At 44.0% G+C, this 24,633-nt stretch overlaps 1 protein-coding gene and 1 long non-coding RNA gene across 2 annotated transcripts in view; one reads left to right on the forward strand and one right to left on the reverse strand.

The window, feature by feature from the left end:
• Positions 1-9,006, reverse strand: part of NEDD9 (neural precursor cell expressed, developmentally down-regulated 9) — an 80,589-nt gene extending 71,583 nt beyond the window's left edge. Inside the window, exon 1 of the mRNA XM_015854571.2 lies at positions 8,868-9,006. The gene's annotated coding sequence lies outside the window, so the exon portion shown is untranslated. The remainder of the gene's footprint in view (positions 1-8,867) is intronic.
• LOC107309625 overlaps positions 1-22,465 on the forward strand; it is a 30,719-nt gene extending 8,254 nt beyond the window's left edge. Inside the window, exon 4 of the long non-coding RNA XR_001553261.2 lies at positions 15,216-22,465. This is a non-coding gene — a long non-coding RNA (uncharacterized LOC107309625). The remainder of the gene's footprint in view (positions 1-15,215) is intronic.
• The last annotated feature ends 2,168 nt before the right edge of the window (positions 22,466-24,633 follow it).

The following is a 24,633-nucleotide window of genomic DNA, read 5'->3' on the forward strand; positions in this document are numbered from 1 at the left end:
AGGACTGCACTGCAGCAGGATCTTGGCCATTGTGAGCTTGTAGCTGCTGAGAAGAGTGGTCCCACCCTTCCCTCTGCTTTGTCGGCATCGCCTGCTGGGAGCAGCCGGCTGCTGCACTGCTCTCTGTCCAGCCTCCCACATGGCTATTTTTAACATGGATCAGCATCTCGATTCCCTTCATGTGGCCTCATGCTCTTGCCAGCAGAAACGGGCTGTGAAGCTACACAGTTAACCCCAGCATCTTTGGTGAGAGCAGGCTCCCTGCCTGCCGCCCATCTCAGTCTGCTCTGTGCAGGAGCATCCCCTGTATGGACAGTGTCCCAAGGTCAGTGCCTGGCACCTGTGCTGGAAGCTACAGTACATGCATTATTTGTAAGGTCTGCTAGTAGAGTCAGGTATTTTCCTGTTCATGAGAAAATCATGCTTTCCATCATGAAATTTTACTCACTTTCTTCCTTATAGCCCCATAGCCCATAGTACCCAAGTCAAGAAAGAATTTCTGCTGGTGAATAATTAAGATTACAGAACTGTGGGAATAGAACTGTAAATGGGAAACTGTACCAGAAGTGCATTTCTGTGTGGAGTTTGAATACTTTATTACTGAGTCTGACTGTGCTGACCACAACAGGCTCCAAGCATTAATCCATCCCCCAGCTGAAGTCAGTAGGGGTAGGATCCATCTCATCTCACTTGAAAGGTCAGCACTATACATGGCTGTATCCAGAGCAGTCAGACTCCCTTTGTAGTCAGGAGAGTAAATTGTGTTTTGGCACTCAGTCAGAACTATTTTAGATTTCTGACTAAAGTTGTGGACAAACTTCTCTTGGTGGGCGGTCAATCAAGTTGCCAATAATGAGTTCAGGTTTGGATATCTACATCCCAAGTCAGCTGATACGTACCCTCATACTTTCCACTTACTTCACCTGGCTCCTGACCAGATCTTAGTAGATCAGCATTTAATTCTAACTACTCACACAACTGTGACAATAACATTTGTGTTCTTGCTTCATAAGATCTTGAACTAAGTGAATATGATGTTAGTGGAGATGCATAATTTACCAGCTCACTGTGTTCTTTCCAAGTGTTCAGTGATGTCTGCTAACGTTTGTGACTTTCATGACAAATGATAGGTTATAGTAAAAGATTCACAGAATAATTCAGGTAGGAAGGGACCTCTTGAGCTCACCCAGCTGCTCCTAGCCAAACTCCTGGTCAAAGCAGGTCACACAGTGCTTTGTCCAATTGATCTTTAAAGTCTTCAGGGGTGAAGACTGCATGACTTCTTGGTGCTACTTGCTTAACTCTGCTTGGCTGTCCATATGGGGAAAATGACTTCTCATATCATGTCAGAACATCTACTGCCTTTGTGTCTCATCCTTCCATTACGCATGTCTGCAGAAAGCCTGGCTCTGTCTTTTTAATCACATCCTTGCAGGTTCCAGTGGGCTGCTGATAGGCCCCCTGGAAGCCATCTCTTCTCTAGACTGGATGAGGCTTGGTTCCTTAGCCTCTCTTCCCAGGCTAAATGCTCCACCACAGCAGTGGCCCTCTGATGAACTCATCCCATGAAGTTGGTGTCTTTCCTGCACTAGGGGGCTCAAAACTGGGTACACTGTCTGCTTATGCTCTGACAAGCCCAGAACAGATGAGAATAACCACTTCTCCATATCTGCTGGCCACACTCCTGTTGGTGCAGCACAGTCCTCTGTTGGCTTTCACTGTGGCCAGCAGGCACTGCTGGCTCTTCCAGGGCTCCCAGGTCCCTTGATGCAGTCAGTTGGTTCCCTACCTGTACTGTTTGATCGGTGTGATTTTGGCAAAAAGTATCGTAGGGACTGGGAGTTGTGGTGGTTATTATTAGCTATTACTAAGGCACATGTTTAGAGTAACTTCAGAGATCCAAAAGTTCATTGGTATTTATTGGGAATATTTTCCTAAAACATAACCCTCACTGGGATTTATTATTTAGTTGAATCCTGGAAAAAAATAATAAGGAATCTGATGTGGAAACTTTAACAGCTCAAATAAGAAGAACAGTTAATTATATTTTGGGAGATGCTGATCTTCTCTTTTTGGCATGAAAGCTGTGAAGTGCTGAGGTGCTCAGGCTTGTTATATGCAGGCTTTTCTTCTCTTTTTGGCAGTCAGCAGTGCAGCATATGAACAACCTGCTGCTGCTGTTGTATTCAGCCTTGTGACTCCCTTGCAAAGCAGAAATGAATTGTACTCGCTGTTTGAAAGGGAGAAGCTCTGGTGCAGAAACTCAGACACCTCTTGCTTAATTTTAGCTGCCGGAAATTCAGGCCTCCAGACCCAGGTTGCCAATCCACAATCCCTCCAGAAAGGGAGATACAAGTGTCTCAAGAGATTCCTTCACTTTATCTCTTTCCTACCTATTTCAGATAATAGTTAGTCTTAATTACTAGTCTTTAATCAAGGCTTAAGGCTAAAATGTCAGCTCAGGTTAAGTTTGGATATTACCAGGTAAGTGCTTCTTTTTCCAACTAGCCATGGGAATCATAGAGTCCTTCTAGGATTTTCTCCAAATTAAACAATCCTTCAGACCGTCCCTTTATGTTTCCTGATAAATGCCCTGGAGACACTGGGGGCTGAAGGAGGCAGTGAGCAGACAGTTGTCTCTCTTTTCCATCAGTCTTGCTGTTGGCAGGGCATTTGCTCTCTGATAATATGGATTCATGGTTGCTGGGGAGTGGGGCTTGATATTTCCATTCCCACCATCTTGCATCTGTGAGTGATCTTGGCAGTGGGACAAAAAACACTCCCATTGAAAAGGAGACTGACCTATGTCAATGGAGAAAATGTTGCTCTTTAGCTGCTAGAGTGCTTGGAATTTCTTTCAGTAGAAAACGGTACTAAAATGCTCCTTATTTCCTTCACCACTTCTTTGCTACTGATATTGACTACTAATTTCAGTGATACACCTCTGCAGGCTTCTAGATGAAACCCAGCTGCGGGTGCCTTTTGCTGGAGGTAAGGGCTTTGGGTTTGTGTTTTGTGTGGTTCTCAAGAGACGAGCTGAATTCTCACACTGGGAGTAAAAAATTACCAGTGTGTGTGCAGTACAAAGCAAACTGACGGCATCCTGGGACACGAGCTATCAGTTTTATATCTAGCCTGTGGGGGTCCTGGCTGGGTTGCGCTATTCGCAGGTTTGACTAAGAGAGCACTTCAAACAAAGAAACTTCAATACAGAACAGAATCTTTGATCACGTTTTCCTGCATATTGAAAAGCTCTCTTGCACAATCAGCTCATAGCAGCATAAAGTGCTACAGGCTCCCATTCCAAGAGCGTGCCCCTGTCCCGGCTCTTCCTCAAAGGCGCCTCAGTGTTTTGGGTAGATTTGTGCGGTAACCTAAATGACAGCAAGTCTCAATTAAGATTTAGTTTGGAGGTTAAAACTATTCAATGATTTAGTCTCAGGGATTAAGGAAAACAAAACCTTACCGACGGCTGGATAAAATTCACATTCCTTTCAATTGTGATCATCCTACATCAAGGAAATGTTTGAAATGTTGGCAGTCTCCTACGATATGCCTGTGAAAGTTATTATATTGCTTTAAGTGATTTCAGAAAAAGGAACCAAAAGCTATAGCACAAATGTGTTATATAAATCTTCATTGGGATCACCGCTGTTTTTATAAAAACAGTTTGATCAATGTTGGGTCCCAGTGGGTGACCTCTAAAGAGACCACATCAAATGGAGGGGCAGAGCTGTGGATCTCCACCCCCATGCTGGCTCTTCACAAGAGCGCCTCTAGACAGCTATGTCATCTCTAGCCATAAAATAAATTGAAGAATGTCTGTGTTGCTAAAGAGTAAAAAAGAAAAAAGGAGCCCTTTCCTCCTCTCTTCTGGAGCAACCACATCCCTAGGCTGCAAGGTGAGCTGCTCACCTGCATGGGGGAAACCTTCTTTCTCACCTTTTGTGAAGGGGTCCTAGGACAGGAATCATAGCTACACGGCACCTTTAGTTAGCTGCTTAATTAGCATGAGAAGAGCATTACTTGCTAGTTAGACCTATCAACAGCAAACTCTTAATCCTGTAGGAAGGGGAATGATTTTCAGAGGGGTCTTCTGAAGCATAGAAACTCCTAGGATAAGTATATGGGATAGTGCATCCCCAGAGATGTTTCTTGCTCTGAGTATTTATGCTCAAAGGAGTAGTTCAGTACAACATCAATGGTGTGGTTTGTTTTGCGAGACTGACCATCCAATACTTGAACTAGGTAAATTATGCACCAGTTATCATGGTGGAAAATCTGCTTAGGCATTTTCTTTCCTTTTTCTTCAGCGTTTATTGTTGTTGTTGTTGCAGCTTAGAAACTCTTGTTCCTGTTGCTTTTAATCAGAAAGCTGAACAGAAATAATCAGCACTGTAGTAACACAGTGGTGACATTTTTAGAGATATATGCCAGAGGAATATGAGACAGAACAAAGTTCTGATGGGGGGTGTCCTGCGTTGAATCACTCAGACATCTGCTTTGGCAAATAGGAGTTCATCTGCTCAAATGGCACTTGTGGAACAAGCCATTGCTTGGAGGAAGATGAAGTGTTAATGGAAGTGGATTTGTTTTCTTTTTGCTGTGTTTTGGATTCATGTCTAGGACAAAGAGCAGCCAAGGCTCTTTGTGTACTTGTCAATCCTATGCTGCTATGTGGTGGCCGGTTACTCAAATCAGATTGCTCAGAATGGTTTCATTGAAGTTGTTTGCTATCAAAAAATGTACATTTCCAATCAAGAGCTTTTCCCACCATTTTTCTCTGGGACTTTTATTCTAAGGCCATTAAAATGGCTGTGTGAATACAGGAAAGCTCCATAATGAAGAAGTTACAGTGGCTGAGGGGCAAAGGGAGCTACAGAGATGAGGATGCTTTGTGGCCATGTCCTTCCCTATGAGCAAATTATTGCATCTTCACAGTATGTCTCAAGACATGATGTGAAACTGGTGAAGAAATGACGTGCTGATGCATCACAAGCAGTCAGGCCAGGCAAGGCAACCTCTCTCAATTTAAGAACCAGAGTAACTGAGGTCATTTTTTGCTGTTTTGTTGACTTTGTAAAATAAGATCCCTTTTCTCTAATTCTCTTCATTATCACATGACAAAATATCCTCTCTTCTGCTGTTTTAGTCCTTAATACTGCTTGGCATTTTCTAGAAGAACCCTTCTTTTTTTTCCTAGTAGCAAATGATAAGAGGAAGAAAGCTGCTGTGAAGAGGGGGGAAAAGAGCACAGGCCAGCTCTGGTTTGAGCATCCATAAAACCCACAAAATCCTCTGGAGTTTTCACTGTCCTAGCTGAGCACGTAGATATTGCAGTCATTTCCATTCAAGAAGTAAGGTCTAGAAAGCCATGTTGGGCTTTCTATGAGAGATAAGTAAAAGATACAGCAGCAAGCACTTGGAATGCCCAGTTGGGTAGTGCCCCTCCACCCCCCATACAGCTCAGGCACTGGACAGAGGATCTCGATCCTCTGTGGTTAGAGGGAATAAGACAGATATTCATCTGTTTTTTCCCCGGCAAAACTTATTAGCATCTGGGTTTCATCTAAGCATCTGCTGAGGTGTTGAAGGAGATGGTGTTGCAGGTGAGATGTGATGAGTGTGTCACTTGTGTCTTCCTTGATATCCCAAGGTCTGTGCTCTATCTTAAGAATCTTTCCAACAGGAATACTGGATGGATCGATTACAGAGCCCGCTGTGCTTACAGCTTTATTTCTGCACCATGTAGATGCAATCACTATGTTTTAATCAAAGGGATTGTGAAGATAAATTGAAGATCTTTTTTTTCTTCTATTTTGTTTTCTCTTTCCCTGTTGTACAGTGGTCTGTCTATATATCCTGGGAATCTACTTATTGAGACTCCTTTTTTACTGCTGAGAGGGAAGAATTGCTGGCCTGGCCTTAGGTGGGTTGTCAGAGGTGGGTCTGAGAACAGCTCACCACATGCTTCAAACCAAATAATGGCAGACAAAGTCCAATTATGCCATTCACAAACACAGACTAGTCTCTGCTTTTCAGTTTGTTCCCCAGATGCTGTTGGGAATGTTTTAAGTATTTGGTATTCGTGATATACTCTTTGGTTAGCATTTGATTCATTCAAATAGTTTTCCTCTGAGTAGCAAGAACAATAGTTTCCAGTTTCAATTCTTTAAAGTACAAATTTAAGATTTCTTTGAAATGCTTCTATTTGCTTAAAAGATCCTGCTTCTGGTAAACTGCCTGCTTCCAAGCTTGTGTGGTAAAGAGCTCAGAAAGTAGTTTGTTCTAAAATAGCAAATATGGGTGTAAGAAAGCTAGCAAAAATAATTTTGTTAAAAACAACACCTAAATGCGCACACACAAAACAACAACAAAACACTGTAACCTACAACCAAAGATATTTTGAGTAGATATGGAATATTAACTGTTGTTATCAATTAGTCCTCCTTGATTACTTGGGACAAGCTCTACCCAAGTGCAGATAAAAATCCCATAGGTTTGGATTTAGCAGAAGGTATACTAGACATTTTAGTGTTTTGGCTGGTGTTAGGGAAGCCATCAGATGCATTTTCAGCAATAGGCCCTTCAGGTTTGCACTTCTCTGTGAGATATCACACAGACTGGACTGCATGGAGTTGTGGTAGGAAGAAAACTTGCTTTGGGGTTGATTAGAATGACTGGCAGAAGGAGCTGATGGGGACTGTTAGGAGGGTGAAGCACCTTCCCTAAATTACTTCACTCTTCCTCATCCCCCTTCCCTCTTGAAAAAACAGATTCCCCCTTCTGTGTTTATAGTTCTCGCCCCTCCTGTTGCAGGCTTGAATTTTGAATGATCCTGCTGCAAGCGACTCTGTTTCACCAACCTTCTAAGCTCGATCCCAGCCCATTCATTCATCTCCAATATCAGAAGCAGACAAACCCTCTAAGACACAACAGCACCTGGCTCAGAGGGAGGGACAAAGCTGTTTTTCACAGGCAGAGTGGCTTGTCTGATGAAGCATAAGCTGTTATTATCTGCCTTGCTTTGTTTTCCTAAGAAGCAGACAAAAAAAAAAATCCATGTTCCAGACATTTAGCCTCAGCACAACACCCCCTTGACCATCCTTGGTCAAGCTTGGGCTTCTGTTTATACGATGCTCTTAACAGCACAGGTACCTTTAACTGACCCTGTGAAGTGATGTTCATAGAATTATAGAATGGCCAGGGTTCAAAAGGACAATAATGATTGTCTAGTTTCAACCTCCCTGCTATGACCAGGCTGCCCAGAGCCACATCCAGCCTGGCCTTGAATGCCTCCAGGGATGGGGCATCCACAACCTCCTTGGGCAGCCTGTTCCAGTGTGTCACCACCCTCTGAGTGAAAAAGTGTTGCTTCAGAGGAAGCTTTGTCAGCATAAGCTGAATTTTCTATCTTTCTGTTATTTCCTAGCTTAGAATGGAGTGGTTGATACAGATTTCAGCAACCTACAGTGATGTTGCTGAGGGTTGCTTTTTCTGAAGCTTGACCACTCTGCAGGTGTTTCCATCCTTGTCTTTTCCTTCTGACTGTACAGGGACAGGTTGCAAAAAGAGAAGTACAAAGGAACCCCACAGGACAGTAAAAGAAATGGGCCTTCTTTAGCAATTCATGGGGTGTTGCTTAGCTGAATATACTCTGTGAGCATTTTATCTAAGTATAGCTTTTTTTACTGAGGAAACGATTACTTGAAATAAGGTGAAAGCAGACAGAATGATTCGTTTTCTGCTTACAACACACAGTGTTAGCCAAGGTGTATCCTATTGTTCTATCCCATTGCCCCCACTGGTGTTTCTCAGAGGCTGGGTGGCTGAGTGGTGCAGGTGGCCATGTCATATTTCCTGAGTGTTTGTGTGCAATCACAGATTAGCAGTGAACATCTGCAGAAAGTGAAAGAAAGAGCTGTGCACCGCTGACACAGCTTTGCAGTCATTATTCAAATAATGCTAAAAAAGCATCTGCGAGCCCATTTTTTTTCTGCTTCTTAAATCCCAGCAGCATTAGAATATGCCTTGCCCAACACCACAGACTAGCTAAGCAGTGATCATGTTATGTCCCTCTGTCATTATGAATCATGTAAATTAGGCATACACTTACATAAAATCATGATTAAAATTCAACCACATGAAAATCTCTAGGCTAGAACACCTAGGGTTGAACAGGAATGCTGAAACAGGCCTATGTCCAAACCTTGCAAACAATCTCTTCTGTCTTTAAGACTCCATTTTAAAATTAGCTTTGAGCTTTCTCACAAGCTAAAGCTCCGTTTAGAGAACTGCCACTGTGTCTTGATGTATCCACAACCGCCTGAACCAGACTTCACTGTATATTCAACAGTAAAAAGGAAATGAGAAACTTCCTGTCTGATAAATACAATAGGTGAGATAATTAAATGCTGATGATCTGTTTGGTAACGTATAGCTTCCTTGGAGTAAGCGTGGCCTTCTCCAGAACAGTTTAAAGTGTTTCCTCTCAGTACACGGCAGGTGGATGGGCTTTGGCTGCTCAAACAACTCTGCAAATAAACCCGTTGCTGCCAGCCAGCTTCCTGGTTCACCTTTGGAAATGACTTCAAGCGAAACAAGTCTTTGTGTAGAACTTAACAGTAGCAGAAGAGTGGGAAGAGGTAAATCGCAACAGTTAGTTGTCAGTCAGGAGATACTCCTCCAGTGAAACAACCTGTGGCAGTAAAATGGCGAATACTGCAGCCTTCACAGAGTTTGCGTGAGTTGACGGGGTTGCTCAAAACACACTGTGCTGGTGCTCAGCTAAGCCCAGAGGGACCCAGCTGAGCTCAGGCCAGGTGGTGTTGCTTCTCAAAGCAAGGGGAGCAGCTGCGATCACTTACCTGGCTGGGATGCTCCGGAATCCCTCTGTAGACCCTTCCCACCTCCTTCCTTGAGTCCGTAGCCAGACAAGGCTGTGTCTTCCCAGTGGTTTGTTGGGCAAGAGTTGGTTGTAAGAGTATGCTCGTACTCGGTCTCCCCACTTTCTTGTAAAAGAGAAACCGCAAATGTTTTTCTTCCGGTTTTAGTCATTTCCTTTCAGCTTGGCAAACCTTGTTTTTTGACAGGATCTCACAGATATTCAGGCTGAGCGCGCCTTGAATAAGGCAGCTTATGTGCAGAGTTCTGCGGTCTCCTTCAGATACCACGTTCAGGTAGCTACCCCATAAAATAATTTCCATATGATTCTTTATTTGGCGGGCCTAATTCCTGAGAACATTGCTTCAGTGCTACAAATTTTGAACCATATACTTCTGCAAAGTCACAATGTGGGCTTTAGCAGAGGGATGGCTACAGGCTGCCTTGCTCTGCACAGCCCAGCACCAATTTGGGTGATATTCACAGGCAACAAGATGTACTTTGGTGCTTCAGGACGCTCCTTTCCATTATTGTAAATGAGGAAGAAGTCAAGAACCTGAGTTACTTTAGAAAAGTGAAAGTAAGGGATATAGGGATTACTGAGGACCAAGGTTTCTTTCCAATGCAGGGAGGGATGGAGGCTTCCTATGCACCGCATCATAAGCATGGAGATGGGACATGACACTGTCTAAATCAACAAAGTGAGAAAGTGGGACTAGATGTCTTCAACAACAAAATTCCTATTAGTCACAAAGCAAAGAATATTCAGTGGAGAAGAGAGCAAGAGATTATGAGAGTGGGTTCACACCTCCTCTTACCTCTTGTGAAGACCTTTCTTCAGTTTCCAGCCCAACAAAGGTAATGCTGAAATCAGGCTCTTCGGGGGCTGTTTGCAGGGAACAAGATGTCAAGAAGAGGTCATACAGCCATGCTGCCCTTCTTCAGGCAGGGGAAAAGTTAACTAACGCAGGAGAATGATTCTGATATCCATCACAGGAACAATACAGAAAGATATTAGACTGGATATAAGGAAGAAGTTTTTTACAGCAAGAGTAGTGGGGCATTACAGCAAGTTACTCAGAGAGGTGGCAGATGCCCTATCCCTGGAGACATTCAAGGTTGGGCTGGATGGGGCTCTGAGCAACCTGATGTTGCTGTAGGTGTCCCTAATTCCATGAATCCTGTGATTCTATGATTCATGACTCTATGAATATTGAGTAATGGAGTGCTCTGTGTTGAAATTTTAATCTGTACCAAGATGTCTCTAAGTTTCCTGTGCTGTGTGATAGATGAAGGGGGAAGAAGGTGGAAAGAGGGAGAGTGGTGGTATAAGACATAATGTAATCCGAGACATTTCTGGTCAAGGCAAGATCCAAAGAGCTCTTCCCACTGAGTGAAAAAATTGAGCCAGAGCTCTGAGGTCAAAAGAAGTGGGCAGAGGGGAGTGGAAAGCAGCAGGTCTGATGGGCCATCAACAGGAAGCTGGAGACAGCAAGGAGAGGAGTGGGAGAGAGAGAGATTCATATATTGCACTTCAGTTTTTGAGTCTCAGTGCAAATGGCTTCAGAGCGGGGTAATCACTAGAGAGCTTCCCGATGGAAGTGTTCATTTATTAATTTCAGAGATCCCTCTCAGTCTGTCCTCAGCTTTGCTCTCCTCTGAAAGGGATAAGCAGCCACAGCTGATTTATCACCTTACAAAGCAAATGCTGTTTATGTTTTTACCTTTATTTAAACTGCCTGTTTGCCAGCGCTAGCCATTTCCATCCATGACATGTTTTTAACGTCGTCAAATATTCCTAATCTCCAGACTAATCAGCTGCTCACTTAGGTAAACATGATTGTTAAGTTGCTTATGGAACATTTTGCTAAAGACTGGTGTTTGCATCAGAGATAGCAGGAACCAGACCTGCAGCTGGTCATGCCAATATCTTTTTTGAAGTTACATATACTTTGTGTTTCACAGGCCCTTTGCAGTAATTTCAAATAGGAAGTAGTGTCTGGGCTGTGATAATTGCTCCTAGGGAAGACAGGTACTAAATAGTACAGTAAATCCAAGGAAGTGTATCTAAAGATCCTTCTCTGTGTGGAAATGAAAGGTTATCATTAGTAAGAGCAAAGAACCGTATGTCTTTGCCACCATGTTTTGAGCACATCAAAATAGTTTCTTGTGCTCTCCCATCACTTTCAAGTCAATGTCTCCACTCCCAGCTTCCCATTTTCCTCAGCTGGACAGACTGATGTGTGTCCAGATTGGCACTTCTCCTCTGCTTGTATGACATCTGTGTATCTTGCTATTTGGACTGAATGTAAATCAACTTCTCCTTCCATATGTGAAATTCATTGTTCTCAAAGATATTTGGTTGAGCAATTATCCCAAGCTCGCTTGTCCCTGAAACAAAACTAGCAGGCTTTCCTGACAGTCTTTGGGTTGGTGAAAAACGACAACAAATTGTTGCTCAAGCAACAGAGGAAAACAGATGGCACCTTTCAGACTGCAGAAATACTGTAGCTATCAGCAGTGCTTATTGCATCTCCCTAATATTAGTATCGGTGGCTACACTATTGAGAAATTTGTTATCTGCTCTTTGTTCTGTTTTCTGGCTTGCCTTGCCTTTACACAAAAGTTGTTTCCAGAAGTTATTAAAAGAAATCATTTTCCTATTCAACACTGGTTCAATAGGTCATTCTTCCAATGTGTGGTTTGCACCCCTGTTATGGTTGTCTGTAATCATTTCCCCCAACTCTAGTAGCTCTATTTTTCTGAAGATATTTATTCCCCCAAATCCTCTTCCAACAGCCCCATGAAGCTGTGTATTTATGATTCCCCTTGAGGCAACCAGTGCTTCATAATGCATAGACTCATCAAGGTTTTGTCAAAGCTGAGCATGTAAATACCTAGGAAGTGCCTGGGGGTGGCAAGAGGAGCCTGGCTCCAGCAAACTCTCCCAAAAGCCCTGTTAGATTCAAGAGAACAAAACACTATATTGAAAGATTTCCAACTGCAGAGATACTGAAAGCAGCCACAAGCTGTCTGCCTTGGGTCTCGCTTTCCTTTCTCCGTCTCTCACACTAAGTTCATCTCTTTGCTGAGAAAGAAGCTATCCTGCAGGCATCAGAACATTTCATCCAGTTTCAGCTGAGCTCATGTTGAAATTAGGTGAAATGCTGTTCTTACTGGGCTGTTGGGTGAAGCTACAAAAGCTGCTCATTGCTGCACTCCCAGCATAGAATCATAGAATCACAGAATGGTTTGAGTTGGAAGGGACCCTCAAAGATCATCTAGTCCAACTCCCCTGCAATGAACAGGGACACCTGCAGCTCAATCAGGTTGCTCTGAGCCCCATCCATCCTGACCTTGAATGTCTCCAGGTGTGGAGCATCCACCACCTCTCTGTGCAACCTGTGCCTCACCATCCTCACTGTAAAAAAACCTTGTTCCTTACATACAATCTAAGCCTCTCCCCTTTTAGTTTGAAACCATTTCCCCTTTTCATATAACAAAAGACCCCACTCAAGAGTCTGTCCCCCTCTTTCTTCCAGCCCCCCTTTAGATACTGGAAGGCTGCTCTCCAGTCTCACCGTAGCCTTCTCTTCTCCAGGCTGAACAACCCCAGCATCAGGGGTTTGCTGGAAGAGCTGTGGACTAGAAGGAGCCTATTACAGTAAATCCGGTCCCACGCCTGGTTTAACATCCCAGTCTGCAAATGGGTACATTTTAAGGAGTTTTGTGTTCTGCCAGGAAGGCTGCAGTACAAAGCGCTCGGTATGTTTTTCTGGCAGTGGGACAAAACAGCCCAGACAGCCTCTGGTTTGGATGAGGACTAAAGTGAGAGAAAAGACAACAGTGGCTTCTGGGTTGTTGTTTTTTCTTTACTAAATTGAAAATACGTGTCCAAGGGACACGCTGCATGCATGGCCATGGAGAATGACACACTGCCTGGTTACAGCAGTGTACAGAGTCCTCCTTGCCATACCCCAGTTTGCTAAGCTGTGTTGGGCAGGGAGAGGGGCCAGGACCAGGAAAGGGGAGGAACCAGCCTGTAGCTGGCCTGATGGAGTCATTTCAGAATCCTGGTTCATCTCCTGGCTTTGGGATGCCAAGCGTCAAAAGAAATAATAGGAAGAAGTCACTGTGAAATGGGAAAAACGTGGTCTGATCTACGATTTGTATCAGCTGCACTTTAAATCCCCTTTTGTCTGCTTTGTAACTGAGAGCTTTGGAGGCAGCCTTTCTCTCGGGGCAGATAGATTACTGCATTAAAATGCTCTTCGGATATTTTGTTTATCTGTGCTAAGGTTGAATTGCTCAACACGCACTTTAGTCAATAACAAGAAAACCAGAGGTCTATCTTTAACTACTCCAAATTGTTTTCCCTTAAAATAGTGGAATGCATAATTGCAATGGCTTGAGCAGTAGCGTACACAAGTTTGTTTGGGTATTTTTGGTGTAGGGGAAAGAAGGCAGAATGGCGGAGGGGGGAAGTGGGAGCAAGGCACTTGTCCTGTCCCAAGGGACCTGGAAAGTGGGGGCTGCCCTGAGGCCATGGAGTGGCATTGTTCTGAGGGGAAAGGGCTGAGTGGGACTAGGGACCTGCAAGTGTCAGATGCTGGTGTACAGGCCCCTGCTTCCTAGGAAAATACATTTAAACTGAGACAGTGGGAGAACAGGAAGGGAGGAAAGCAATGGAGATGGTGAAGGGACAAGAAAACAAGAGTTATGTGGAGTGATGGAAGAACTGGGGCTGCTCAGTCTGCAGAAGAGGAAACTGAAGGGAGACCTCATCACTCTCTACAGCTACCTGAAAGGAGATGGCACAGTGAACAGTACAGTGATGCTGTTTTGACTTTGCTTTGCTTTGAGTTTATTTAGAACAGGGTAAAATTCTGCAACAGGACTGAGGAGGGTTGCTGTGAAGAAACAGAACTTTTGTGAAGGGCTGGAGCATGAGTGAGGGCACTTCCAAGCTGTGCTGTGCATTGCGTGCCTTGCTTGTCCTCGCTGTTTATTACCCTGTTGTTTAAAATTAATGGGGGTTCTATGTGTCTTGTAAATGAACATATAGGATCATTTCCAAAGTTTCCATCCATTTATTTCTCTCCTAAGAAGAAACTAATGAGATCTGCAGAAACTGTTCATCGTAAATAAACCCCCTTGACAAATATTTGAATGTCTTTGTTTAATAAGTCAGTTGTAAATATTTTTACCATAGCTCAATTGTTACCAGAAATAAGTCAGTCCTGGAATTTACTCCCTAATATGTCAGATCTTCCTGGAATAACTGCATTCCAGAGGTCACATTCTGTGAATTTCTTTCCTCACTTAAATCACTCGCCAGTCTGAAGGGTCCTATATGCCTGCTGTTGTGAAACCCGGTAGCCATCTGCATTTAATCACTTCCAGGGAAAATAGCTACATGTAGAGCTTCTGGATCTATGTTCTCCCTTTGAGAGCAAGCATCATCATTATTCACATTTTATGTGCGCGTGAAGGATGGCCTTACCTTCCGTTCCCAAAAAGCACAGTGGGGTACTGCTGTGATCACAGTGATCATTCTTCAGTGTGAAGTAGTAATGTTGCGCTTTAGCAACAGCTTTAATATTATTGCTGTGGTACTATTTTGATAGGAAGAAAGGAGAAATGTGCACATGGGCTTCAGTGAGAACTGAATGCTGTGGTTTCGTGCATCGTATTGTTTTCTGTAATTTAAGAACTTCCAGTCTGGGTAAAAGTTAGAAATTGACCAACAGCCTGGAAAAGGCACAGAGATGAAAAAGAGGAGTAATTCCTTAAGCCAAACACATCCAACCCACAGCCTGCACGTGGCCTGGCCCAGCTGGCAACATGGCCGCTCCTGGCCCTGTGATGTAGAGGCAGCAGAGTGGCCCCAGAGAATCACAGAATCACAGAATTGTAGGGGTTGGAAGGGACCTCTAGAGATCATCGAGTCCAACCCCCTGCCAAAGCAGGCTCCCTACACCACATCACACAGGTAGGCGTCCAGTCGGGTCTTGAATATCTCCAGAGAAGGAGACTCCACCACCTCCCTGGGCAACCTGTTAAGAAGAGAAGCACCTATCACTCACAGCAACCCAACCACTAAACCAGCCTCATGCGTTAGTTTCACAAAAACAAGGTCGAATATCCCACTCGTATGGTTTTGTTTCTTTCTTTTTTCAATATTTTACGAAAAATATTGAAACACCAAACCAATCCCACAATCATGTATCTCCCTTCTTCTTCAAAGTGTGATTTATCGTGAATGTGCAAGCAGAAAAAAATACTCATTCTGAACTGCCTACATAACTGTTATTTTTACTTTTTTTTTCCAGGCTAACAGTGAAACAGTGATCCTGGTCGTTTGATGAGAAAATAGGAAAGTGGAGGGACCCTCTAGAACAGACCCCACTTCTTCTCTTTTTAGTATTTTACATGGAAAGACGCCGAGTTTGGCAACCTTTCAAAGCTTGCAGTCTTTTGGCTGAACTATTTTGAGTCTGGGAGCATTTGGTTATTCTTTGCCCAAATGTCAGCACTCTGCTCTCTATTAGATGTGTGCAACGAGTGATTTCACTTAACCAAAGCCCTGGTTTTCCACAGGAAACTGTTTGCAGTGGAAGAAGGCTTGGCTTTACCTCAAACAGCATCCTTGCAGGGCCAGGTGCCCGCAGCAGCCTCAGAGCTGCTCAGCAATGCTTCTGACAGCAAGCAGAGCAGCCACCAGGACCCACAGGGAGGGCAGGGAGAACTTTTAATTAAGGAACCAGAAAATGCTGCCTGTGATGTTATTTTGTTGTTCAACAACTTACCTTGTGAGGAGGGAGTACAATGTTCTCCAGATGAGAGAAGTGGATTTTCTGTGTTTTGGACTGATTCAGAGAGGCCCCTCAGAAAATACTTCAGAACAACCTTAAAATAGCCTGCTCCACTAATACCAAGGAAACACTTCTTCTTGCCAAGAAACTGCAATCCTATTTTTCATGCCCACTGATTTTGGAAAGCAGACTTATAAGTCTCCGTTTGTGTTGGGCCCCTTTCTGAGTAAAGAGCATTAGGAAGATCAAGGTTGCTTTGTGCTTTGTTTGAAGAGCTATCAAACAGCAGCAGTATCAGATAATGAGGATTATAATGCTACAGCTCTCTACAATTTTATGCATTTTAATTACTGGTACAAAATGTATCCCGCGAGACATCTGAGGCTCAGAAACAGGCACTAACTAAACAAAGTGTGCTGATATCTCTGTTTTCCTGAACTGCATCAACAACAAAATTCTCTGACAGGTCAACACAACCTCCTCCTCCCCCTCTCCTCTGAGCTGCTGGTGCTGAGCAGCATTTTGATAATCGTCTGATTTATGTAATGGCAGATAAACTCAAAAAGCAGGAATAAATTGGGCCAGGAAATCCAGCGGCCTTTCCAGCAGCTTTTCACAACCTCTAACTCTCCTTACCTCAAATACCCAGCTGAAGTTTTACACAAAGGAAGCCCATTTTCCTCTTCGTGGGACCAACGATTCTACAAAGACGCACTGATATATGGAAAGTAGATACACAATTGGCATCCCCTACTCATGGAAGACCTCACCCCAGTCACCAGTTTGCAGAGCTTAACAGTGAGATAACTCAGTATCAGAAACCTGCCTTGCTATCCTCTCATTGCCTTTTTGAGAGCCGAACTATGAAGGAGCACTCTGATTCTCTAGCTTGAGCAAACATGAGTAGGTCTGATCACTGAAAACAAATACATCTGTTGGGGTGGAAGATCCACAGGATGCGTCAGGACATGTGGCTGCCCAGCAATGTTAGACAAGAGCTGGGTGCCCTTCTACCCATCTACAATCTTCAGCCCAATTTGAAACTGAATAGGATTTCAAGCCACTCATGAAGATTTAAAATTAGTGGCTGCTTCACACAACTCAGCACGGACATAAGAAACCAAAGGGAAAATCTTCAGAGTGGGATACACCTTGTAGAGCAGACAGAATCAAATGAAGTCCCACGCAGACTCCACTTGTCACCTTCCTTCCTTCCATCTTCCTTCTTTCCATGCTCCTTTGGGACCTGAAGATCATGGACTATGTACTGAGGTCAATGGGAGATGACAAGTTGACCCTGGAGGAGTGGAAAAGGGACACAGCATTGTGATAAAGAATATGCAGAGGTTAGGGGAACATAGGCTACAGGTTAGCAAGTTATTCCAACAGCCTTACTCTGCTGTCAAAATGATGGTATTTTAGCTCCTGTCCAGACTGCTGGCTCTGGGCTGGTGAACAGGATTGTGTTCATTGACTACTGTTCATTCACTATCTATGTACCATGTGGAGACCCCAGTGCTATATAGATTTGCTGAACCCAAAGCATCTCTCATCTAATTCATTCCCTTCCTATGTGGAGTCATGCCCATGGGTAAGAGGCACACCACTGTGATCCATATTTATGGGACACCGTGATGTTTCTAGGAGGAGAGTGCTCAGAGGCTGTCAGTTCCCAGTGTGCGTGTATGTGCCTGTACTGGTGTGCATGCTGACTGTGCTGTTCTGCAGAGCAGGAGATAAGGATGGGATTATCCTGTGTCTGGCAGCCACAGGCTCCTCAGAACTTTCTCTGAAGCATCTGGTGCTGGCTAGTGTCAGAGCTGGGATACTGACCCCTGTGTCTAGGCAAGTCTGGCAGTTCAGCTGTTTCTAGGCACTAGACAGGAGCAGACTGTTTTCTAGCATTGGGTGGCTCGTATTTCTCACCAACACTGACAGCCAAATGTCACTTTCACATTCCCTCTTGCTCTTAGCGCACAACCTTGGGCTGAGGGTCAGGGGGTAGATCCTGGATGTTCCCATGCAAGGAAAATCAATTTTGGTTCACAAAAGACAGAGAGGTCGGTGCAGGAGGTCACAGCATGGTTTCGGTTGCTCTTTGGGTTTAGAAGTTTCAGTGAGGAGGAGGAAGGGGGATGAACAAGGAGCTATTGATGGAACAGGGCTGTTTCCAGGCTGGTAGAATGAGAGCATGAGGAGAGGTGAAGGCAGAGGGACCGTCTGCACTGGAGAGGGACCTATCCCCTTGTGCCAGAACCCCAGCTATCCCTAAATCTCATCACTTGCTCTACTTTGGCCTCACTTCATCTCACTGTGTAAAGGGATGCCTACCAAGTTGGGATATCAGATATGACCAGAGGCTTTTGACTTTGTGGAGCATTTTGATACCTGTTTGCCTTTCTCCTTGCAGGAGCTGTGCAGGGCTTCAGCTGTGGCACCAAACCCCTGCAAACATGGATGGTGTTGCAGCTGTAATGTACACTGCAAAACACAGCAGTTCCCAAGGCCTGGAGCAGTGCTGTTGTCTTCATCTGGTGACAGATTCATGGTGTCCAGTGCTTCACTGAATTTAGTGAGTTACATCAGGAGCAGAAAATGAATCGGGATCTTAGCTTGCATTGCCAAGATCTTGGCATTTAGTACATATTTGGTGCTGCTATAAATACATTATTTGGCTGTGATTCTTATTTATAGATTTTTTTAAGTTCAGCCTCACTTTTTCTTTGCACCAAGAGAACGAGATGAGTCCCAAAGTGCCCACCAGCACTTGGGAAGGCAGAATAGTTCCAGCGGGGCTCTTTCTGTCCCCACGCTGCCTGCTGCCTTCTCACCATGGTTGGAAAAAGCCCAAATGCTCCATTCAACCCAGGGTTGTTTGGAGTTCCCAGGAATTTCACCCCATGACTTTGACCTTTGACAAGAACACTTAATTATTTCCAGCTCTCAAGCCAGGTCATAAAACAGCCCTTTGAAGAAGTTTCCTGCTATACATAAAGGAGATGTCCGGGCTCTGCTCATTGTGGAGTTTACATTCCTTGAATTGAGGGGCTTCTTGAACTGATGGGGCCCTGGGTCAAAGAGTTCAATGTTTGGGTTTGTTTTTAGAAGAGATGGATCCCTGTTACAGAATTTGTTCCTCTGTCCAGTCTTTATACCTCACAAAATTTTCCTTTTTTATTTCAGCTTCCCACCTCTTCCTGCCCTCAATTCTGGAATTTGAAATTGCTTCATTATAAAGGCAGAATTTGTCTGCATAATTGTAAATCTACTGGCGGAATAAAAACTATTCCACCCTTTTCTTGTCGGCAGGGTCGCGTTTGGAGACTAACCAGTATTTTATTCATCCACATACTCTGCAGCAGCTGCTTTGTGCTCCTGAGCCTTGGATTTTTTGGCAGCAGCTTTTGGACGTCTCTCTTCTCCTGGATGATGTGCGGCACACATTCTCTGTACAGCAAGATAAACTTTCCTTTTTTCCTTTTCTGATAAGGCTCTTTTTGCGCTCCGGTTGGTCAGGGCAATATTTCCCCTCCAGCCAAAAAATGACCTCTCCAAAGCATGAGCTGTGCTGGGCTGTGCAATGAACTGAAGGCAAGGCACCGGCGTGGGACGGGACTAGCTGGAGCATCGGGCCAAGCTCTGCTGGCACTGAGGTCTGGCGGGGAACACAGCTCTGCCTTCCCCTGGTCACAACATTACCAGTAATTGCTTCTTTTTCCTTACATGGGGATGTGGGTGGTGGGGACATTCTTTGGAAATGAAAAGGCAGCTCTTGCTACCAAACAACGCTTGCCCACATTTTTAGCATGATGCACCGTAACGCAGCAAAACAGAGCTGAAAAAAAAAAACCCAACAAAAACAAGTTTTTACTGAAATCCCTATTTTTAGAGCAGCTTCCCAGCTTTTGCAGCTGCGGGCAGAGACACGGTACCTGGAGCTGGGGTGGGAGCAGGGCAGGGACTGAAGGTTCAATTTCAGCATGCGAGATTGTAGAATCATAGAATGATTTAGGTTGGAAGGGACCTGTAAGATCCTCTATTTCCAACCCCCTGCTATAGGCAGAGATACCTCCCACATGACCAGGTTGCTCAAAGCCTCATCCAGCCTGGCCTTGGATGCTTCCAGGGAAGGAGCATTCACAACCTCATGGTTGTTTTACGGCATAAATGTTTCACTGTGAGGTTAGGAAACCAATGTCGCAGACACTATATTTTCTACAGTTGTGGTGTATTAAGTCATGGTGCTTTGTGGTTAGGTATAACATCAGGCCGCTACAGAGCTGCATTTGGAGAATCATGGCTTTCATCCTCTAATTGGGAGGATGAAAAGCATTTCATTATCAACAACAAGAATATTATCCTTTTTAACTTGCTTTACTGTGCTCAGGGAATATATATATATATATAGATAGGTAGGTAGGTAGATGTACATATATATGTATGTATTACTTTTTTGTTGTGTTGGCATTTTGTGGACTTCTGTGATTTGGTTTTAAAGTTGCATGTTACTCCGTACTCTGCTGTTCTGCTTAATGAAGGAACACAGGCAAATATGTGTTGGAGGAGGTGTGAGGCTCAAAAAAACAGGGATGTCATTTTCTTCTCCAAATGACGGAGATGTACACAAGGCTGAACTCCCAGGTACACCACTGGATAATGCACCAAACTGGCCTCCAGTGGCTTAATCCCAGGTAGTAGGGAGTAGGGCTTAGGAGGAGGCCTACAAAACACGATTATTGATGGTTTACAGACATGTATGAGAGAGTAAACAAGGAACTTCTTGACTTTTCAGGGAAACATGTAGCGTGCCTTTCCTAAACCACCAAGTAATTATCATGCTCGTGGTTTTACAAAGAAAACCCTCAGCTAAGTGGTGAAGGGAGAGGCGTGGTTTATGAGAGCCACAGCACGGCTCCTCTTAAAACTGCAGGGGATTAGCCAGGATGCTGCTGGAAGGGAGGCTCCTTTGTGTGTTATCTGCGGATACCATTGAGAATAGTACTGCCCTGGGATAGCCTAAAGGAAGAATTTGTCCCAGTTGCAGCAGAAGCTTTGGAAATTAGTGGAGTGATATAGCTTGTTGTTTATCTAGCAGCAAAATCCTCTCCCTCATGAGCTCTGTGACAAAGAAATATTCTGTGTTGGAAGCTCTACAGTTGGAGCCCTTAGAGGTTTTGCAGTCCTTGATTTCAGGCCCATAGCAAGGAATTGCTTCAAGCTTAAAAAAAAAAAGAAGAAAAGAATGGAGTCTGAACTCTCCTTAGTTAACCTTTTTTCTCCATCCATGGTTTTCTGATGCCCTGAGCTGCCATTTTCATGTACTTCCTCAATGGAAACGGGACTGGTGGAGTTTAGAAAGCAAGGCTGTGTACAGCACAGACACTCAATCTTACAGTTTGGAAAGCAGAGAGAATGTGTCAGAGAGGCAGCAGTGGTTACTTGGGCTATTTCATCCTTCTGGTATGTTTTTACCCCCATGGTTGATGATTGCTAGCATAAGCAAGGTATTTGTCATTGTCATATTACATCCTTATCTCTAAATTAGAGAGACGTGGGTGTGATGGATGGACCACTCGGTGGATAAGTAATTGGCTGGATTGTCACATTCAAAGAGCTGTTATCAGCAAATTATGTCTGAGTGGAGAGCTGTGACAAGGGGTGTTCCTCAGGGCTTGTTATTGAGACTTGCACTGTTTAGTACCTTTGTTGGCAATATGGACAGTGAGAATGAATGCACCCTCAGCAAATTTGCCAATGACACTAAGCCATGTGGTGCAGTTAATATACTGGAGAGACAGGATGCCATCCAGAAGGACCTGGAGAGGCTTGAGAGGTGGACCCATGCAGATCTCATGAAGTTCAACAAGAACAAGTGCAAGTTCAATTGGGTTGGAGTAATTCTGAGCACAAATAGAGGCTGGGTAGAGAATGGACTGAAATCAGCTCCAAGGAGAAGGACTTGTGGGTGTTGGTAGATGAGAAGATCAATATTACCCAGCAACATACCCTTGCAGCCCAGAAAGCCAAACGTATCCTATACTGCATCAAAAAAAGCATGACCAGCAGATCGAGGAAGGTGATTGTCCCCCTCTTCTCCACTCTCCTGAGGCCTCACCTGCAGAACTGTGTTCAGCTGGGGCACCCTGCATAAGGACACAGAACTGTTGGAGTGAGACCAGAGGAAGCCATGAGAATGATCAGAGGGTTGGACCACCTCTTCTCTGAAGACAAGGTGATGCAGTTGGGGTTGTTCAACCTGGAGGGAGCTCCAGGAAGACCTTATTATAGCCTTCCAGTACCATACAGGAGCCATCCAGTACTTTCAGGAGCCATCCAGGAAAATTGGGGAGGGGCTCTTTCTCAGAGAATATAGTGGTAGGAAAAGGGGTAGCAATTTTAAGCTAAAAAAGGGCAGATTTCTATTAGATAGAAGGAAGAAATTATTCATGATGATGGTGGCAAGGTGCTGGCAGAGGCTTCCTGGAGGAGATGTGAATTCCTCATCCATGGAGACATTCAAGGCCAGGTTGGAAGGGGCTTGATCTAGTGGGATGTGTCCTAACTTATGGAAGTGGAGTTGGAACTGGATGGTCTTCAATGTTCTTTCCAATCTATTTTAATTTGACTTGGCTGGAGACTGAGCACCACAGTCATTTGTTTGCTCTCTCCTGTCCCAGTGGAATGGGACAGAGAACCAGAAAAAGAAAAAGGAAAGTTTGTGGGTCAAGATAAAAACTATTTAATAAGAAAGAAAATAATAATAATACACTTATAATAAATATAATAGTTATAATAATAGTATGTGTATATATATATATATATATATATATATATATATATAAAACAAGTGATGCACAAAGCAATTGCTTACCACCCACTGACCAATGCCCAGCTGGTCCCAAGGCAGAGGTAGCCTGCTCCACCAACTCCCCCCAACATGATGCCATATGGTATGGAACATCCCTTTGCCAGCTTGGGTCAGCTATCCTGGTTCTGTCCCCTCCCAACTCCTTGTGCATCCCCAGCCCCTTGCTGGCAGGGCAGTATGAGAGCCTGACATGTCCTTGGCTCTGTGCAGCAATAACTGAAGCATTGGTGTGTTATCAACATTGTTTTTCTCCTAAAGCCAAAACATGGTATCATACCAGACGCTATGAAGGAAAAATCAGCTCAGTCCCAGCTGAAACCAGGGCACAGCCCATGATTCTATGATAAGGGTTCCTAAGCTGGAAAGTTCCTACTTTCTTATCGGGAAGTCTCTGCTTCTGATGAGTGTAGTTAATCATAACTATCAATATAAGCAAGTGTCAAAGGTGGAGCCCTTGAACTCTGTGTTGGCTAAGACTCAAGTATTACATCTCCTTGTTTCGGTGTGCTACAACATCTCATAAACCTCTTATCACAGACAGAGGCTAGACAAATGCTTCTGTGACAACTGAGTCATGTGATAGTGGCCATGGGGAAGAAAAGCAGTGTTTTGTTGCTAGGATAGTGTTTGTCTTCTGGAGGAGGAAGTGTTGTCTTTTTTTCTGGCAGAACAACTGGCCCTCCTAAAAGGAGAAATGTTACTCTTACTCTAAAAACCAGTGTAGCCCCTATTTTCTATATCAAGCTATACAACAAAGACCACTCGTTCGTATATCAGACTAACATGCCTAATCCTTTCAAGCTTAGTTATGCACAAGAAGGATTTTTTGGGGGTGAATTTTCAGACAGTGCTTGGTTGGTTCTTGGGGGCACTAAACGTTCTCCTAAGATCCATATAAGTCCTTAAGATCTTTCCTTTCCTCCCTTGCTTGTGAGGAGAATGTGCTCAGTGTTGTAAAAAACAACTGTTCATTCTGTAAGGACTCTGGTGCTATTGACACCAGCAAGATTTAGAAAAGCAAGTACCATTCACTACTTGATGGTATTTAACTGTGAGGGGTGGGGGCACGTGAACATGGGTTTTCTGTTCCAAGAAAACCTGCTTCTCTTCTTATAATGAAAGGGACTGAGTAATGCACCCAGTACTGGACTAGAGATTGTAGTGTCTGCTGCTTTTCAGGACATTCAGAGTAAAACCATTGATAAGACTAGTGACCAAGCCAGAACTTTCCACTAAAGACAGTATACTGGGCTTTTTCCACCTGCATAACCAGTGCTTGTCAGGCAACTTGTTTAATGTACTACAAATCTGAAATGGAAGAAACGGAAAAAGTAAACTAAAATAGGCAACTCTTGGGATGATGTAGTGACAGTAATTCACCTAAAATAGCACCTATTGCAGTTACATTCACAAAATCATGGAATGTCTTGGGTTGGAAGGGACCTTAAAGATCATCATCAAGCTCCTGAATTGTCATCCACCAGATCAGGCTTGATCAGATCAGATCAGATCAGGCCACCGTGGCCTCTTCCAGTCTAACCTTCAATGCCTCCAGGGATGAGGCATCCACAACTTCTCTAAACATCCTGTTCCAGTGCCTCACCACCTTCTGAATAACATTTTCTCCTAATATCCTATCTAAATATCCCATCTTCTAGTTTAAAACCATTCTCTCTTGTCCAGTCACTACCTACATAGGCAATCTCTCTTATAAACTTTACCATCAGACATGATGGGGTCTCTTCAGCTGAGGATGTGATAACTTGCCTTATCCCCCACAGCTCTGTTGCATGTTATTGCGCTCCCATCACCCCATGGGATCACTGCACAGCCTTTTGCTGGGGAATGGCACTGAATATACACTCCTATTGTCTTCTTTGACCTCTGTGAGGTCTTCTTGTCTTGTGCCAAGTCTGTTGTGGGGCTTAGCCATAGTATCATAAAAACTTGTGTTTGGAATTATGTCGTCATAACTCTGGTAAGAGGGAAGATGGAACCATTTGAGCATTAACTGTGATGTGATGGACCTTAGAGGTAATTAAAGAGAATCACAGAATTGCATGGGTT

The sequence above is a fragment of the Coturnix japonica genome, chromosome 2 (genome assembly GCF_001577835.2).
Source record: "Coturnix japonica isolate 7356 chromosome 2, Coturnix japonica 2.1, whole genome shotgun sequence".
Classification (NCBI taxonomy): domain Eukaryota; kingdom Metazoa; phylum Chordata; class Aves; order Galliformes; family Phasianidae; genus Coturnix; species Coturnix japonica.